Raw genomic sequence first — 4,328 nt, forward strand, 5'->3', positions numbered from 1 at the left:
CCAAAATGCTGAACAGACATGAGTATATGAGATTTTAAGATTTTTTTTCTTTTTCTATTTCTGTGAATTCTTTGGGGCTTTTAATTTTATTTTTTAAGTTGTTATTCCTCACTAGATGAAGGTGTGTTTTCCAAATTTCCATTATGGTTTTAATTTTTTTAGCATCTTAATCTAATACTCCGTGCCATTCACTTTAAGCTCTATGTTCCTGTCATCTCTGCCCCACTATAGCTTTGCTTTTTTAGTGCTCCTTCAGACAGTCCTAACAGACATCTAATAGCTTCCTCTGCATCACCCAGAAAGCTGGAAATATCCAGAATTTTCCAAAAGAATTCCACACTCATACTGTGGAGCCCCCTCTGTTGGGAGGCGGGGCTTTGGTGTGGGCTCTCATTTTGGCCCCACTGGAATGCTGCTTGGTGCACCTCTGGACATCCCCACCCCCCACTCCCTCGAAGGGATGCTGCAGGGTCACTGTCCTCTGCCTGCAGGTGACTTATACTTTAATGCACTGCAGGTTCTATACTACATATGGGAACTACCAAGATTTATAATGTCAAAAACTTCTCTTAGATGAAAGGTAGCTTCCACAAAGATAACCAACTGGATAGAGCCTTCATTTGAAGATTTTATTGGGAACACAGACATCTCTTCTGCTCTTAGAACTGCATCTCTGGAGTAAATAACTTTTATCAGAGAAGAAAAGATTTGCCCTCCACATCAGAAAGTAGTGAGTTTCTAGCTAGAAAAAAAGGAAAATCATCTTCCTCAAAACATAGTAATGTTGAAGTAAATTTAAATGAAAATCTGTCTGAAAATGAACCACAGACAGATATAAACCAGAAACTCGGAATGAACTTCTGTTCATATGGAAAAGCTAATGTTTTTGAGAAGCAACCAAAATGGGATGGCTCTATTGTAATAATTACAGGTCTTCATGGATGTAGGAAAACAGCATCTCTGCACATAACTAGTGAAGGAGCTCAATATTGAGGTGCAAGAATGAATTAACCCTGTTTTTCTAGACTCCAGAAAACACGATATGAAGGATGGGTTTAATCATGAATCAAGTTTCCATAAAAGCTCAGATTACCATTGTTCAAGAGTTTCTGTTGAGAACAAATAAATATAACAAACTACAGATGCTTGGTGACTGCCTGCACACTGATAAGATTATTTTGGTTGAGGACATACCTAATCAATTTGAGAGAGATCCAAGTACTTTACATGAAATACTAAGGAGATCTGTGCAGCTAGGGTGATGTCCTCTGGTATTTATAATCTCTGATAGTCTCAGGGGAGAGAGTAGTCAGAGATTACTGTTCTCCAAAGAAATTCAAGAATAGTGTTCTGTATCAAATATTAGTTTCAATCTTGTGGCACCAACAATTGTGATGAAAGTTCTTAGTAGAATGGCAGCATTAGAAACTAATACAGGTGGAGGAAATATTGTTGTCCCTGACAAGCCATCTTTAAAGTTGCTTTGTAAAGGACGTTCTGGTAATATAAGAAGTGCAATAAACCATCTCCATTTTTCTCCTTTTAAAAGTAACTCAGGGGAGACCAATTTTTGGTCAAGGGAAAAAAAGGGACATCTTCATTAAAATCAGATGCTTTGCTGTCAAGAGCATAGTGAAAAAGAGACCTGAGAGTACTTTGGAAAACCAAGAAGTCCAAACAACTGATGGCAAAAATGCCTCTCTCCTTCTCTTCAGAGCTTTGGGAAAGATATTATATTATAAAAGAACATCTCTAACGGAATTAGAATTTCCCCGATTACCTTCTCATCTGTCAGAGTATGAATGGGACACATTACTTGTTGAACCTGAAGAGGTCGTAGAAAAGTCACACATGCCTGAAGAGGTATTTAATTTATACCTTCATCAAAACTATGTAGATTTCTTTGCTGAAATAGAGGATTTTGTGAGAGCCAGTGAATATGTGAGTATTGCTGCCATCTTCCGTTGTGACTAGAATTCAAGAACTACATTCAGCAAGTACAGTGCATCTATAGCTACAAGATCTTGGTGGGGTGCATTCCAACAAATCCAGAGGTTTTGCTTATTGCCGAAGAGGAGAAACAAGTTTTCAACCCTTGCACAAATCTCAGTGGTTTCTGATAAATAGAAAGCATTGAGAAGATTACCTGGCAGCAAAGTCACTTTTTTCCAGTTTCTGCTTACCCACATTGTGCCTTCAAACACAGCTGTTGCCATACCTGGCAACGCTAACTAATCCAGTGAGAAATCAAGCTCAGATTGCTTTTATCCAGGGTGTTGGAAGGCTTCCCCTAAGGAGGTTTTTTGGAAGATTGAAAATGGAAGCTCTAACTGATAAAGATTCTGGAATGATAGACTCTGCCACTGTTGATGAGACTAATTTTGATGGAGCACCACCTACCAAGACACATGAGCACATGGACAAAATCAAAACTTCAGAGGTTGAAACAGAAGCATCCATCATCATTTCTTTCCCCAAACAGACTAGTGGAACAGATCTGCCTGCCAGCCAGCAACAGCCTGCTACAGCTCAAGAATTCATGGAAGAAGAAGATTTCACAGTAGGGGAATATGACAGTGATAGAATGTAGCCAAATAATCTCCCTGATGATCAGATGCTCTTTGACAGATTCATTTTCATTTTATTCAGTGATAAATGAAGTTACTTGAATAAAGTCAATATGCTTTCAGTACTATTGAAATGATTGTTTTGTTAAAAGTCTTCTTGTACAGTGTATAGTCTATGCTTGCATAGTATACACAGTATATACACTTGTATTCCTTTACCAGTCCATTATGGGACCAACTGTATCTTTAAAAGAAAAAAATATAAATTCCATCAGGCTTTAAATATTTAGCTTAAATCTGAATCCTTTTTAGTTAAAGGAGTATTGATAAAATCATCAAAAGACAGACAAGTGTTTTATGTAAAAGTTATGAAGTTTTTGAATTAGTAAATAGTAAGACCTTTTAAGTTATTTAAAAATTTTTCCACTAGTATTTATTTAATTCTGTAGGTGGTGTACAGTGGAGAGGTCAACAATTATGAGCAAGTTCATGTGAAGGTTATGCTAAACATAAAAATAATGCATAATTTGGGGATACTATATGTGCAAATTATAGAACTAAAGTAGTTTACCTGTAAACTATTCAAGATGTAAATAAACTTAGAGCCTTGTTATAATTTTCTTTGTTTTCTTTTGCCTGTCTAAATTTTTGTAAATGCTTAAAATGTGGGGGGGAAAAGAATCTCTTGATTAATCCCAAATGCAGTAATCTCATGGCTCCTATCAACCCACTTCCATAATGGAGGAATGAGGGGGTGATTGATGATTCCTGATCAATTGAGGCCCCCAATCCACTTTTCGGAGTCACAGATTTTGAATGGCCCCGTATGTAATTTGTAAGGGTATTAGCACTTGGGTAGCTCATTTTTATACAACAGAACCAAAAACTGGAAGAATGGTTCATTTGTATATAAAAGCAACAACCTGCTCTGGCTCCACTCTCCTCCCTTCCCAAAATCAACCCTTAAACTAATCAGCCCAACAATCATCTCTAATGCTTTGCTCCCTTCTTCTATTACTGCTCATACCTTGCCAAACTGCAACGTTGGATTACTCACTCCATTCTCCTCCTTCTATTCATGGGTGGTCACATGAAACATGAGGAAGTTACAACATATATTATATTGATTGGGTCCACTACAAATTCATGTTATCTAATCTCAAATGGGCCCTCACTGCAACAAGGCAACCCTTTTACTACTCCCTAGCTGACTCTTTATCCCACTCCCCAGAAAGGTGGTAAACATAACACCTGGTATTTAGACAGCAGAGACTCATCCAGAATCAGCCTGAACTACTTTAGGAGGCAAAGTAGAGCCTTGCTGCAATTTTCTGGCCTAGTCTGTTTGGATTTTGGTCAGTAAGAAGATAATCCATGAAAGGGGTTGAAAAAAATACAAGAGGTTAAACAGGATAATCTCTATGGGCCTTTCCAGCTATAAATGCTGACTGTCAGGATCTTAAAGAGTCTGTGTCATATGAAGAAGCCAAAACTTTTCTTGTCACCTTAAGCTTCTGATGCCATTTGCTCTTCCCATCCTCTGAGGACCCCAACTCATACTATATTAAGAAAATAGTGATCATTCCCAGTGAGTTCTTTCTTCTCCACTTCTCAACATCCCAAAATTCTTTGACATTAACCTTCATTCTCTCCTTTAGTTATGAAGATGACTGATGAAGGATTGACAAAGGCCATGAAATATGGCAATTAAGAAATCATTGGTAACTATGGAGAGAGCAATTTCAGTTGAGTGATAAGGTC

At 37.7% G+C, this 4,328-nt stretch overlaps 1 pseudogene; it reads left to right on the plus strand.

Annotated features, from left to right (window-relative positions):
* Positions 1-460: 460 nt before the first annotated feature.
* On the plus strand, positions 461-2,590 carry LOC118852239 (annotated as a pseudogene).
* The last annotated feature ends 1,738 nt before the right edge of the window (positions 2,591-4,328 follow it).

Source organism: Trichosurus vulpecula, chromosome 5 (genome assembly GCF_011100635.1).
Source record: "Trichosurus vulpecula isolate mTriVul1 chromosome 5, mTriVul1.pri, whole genome shotgun sequence".
Lineage (NCBI taxonomy): Eukaryota > Metazoa > Chordata > Mammalia > Diprotodontia > Phalangeridae > Trichosurus > Trichosurus vulpecula.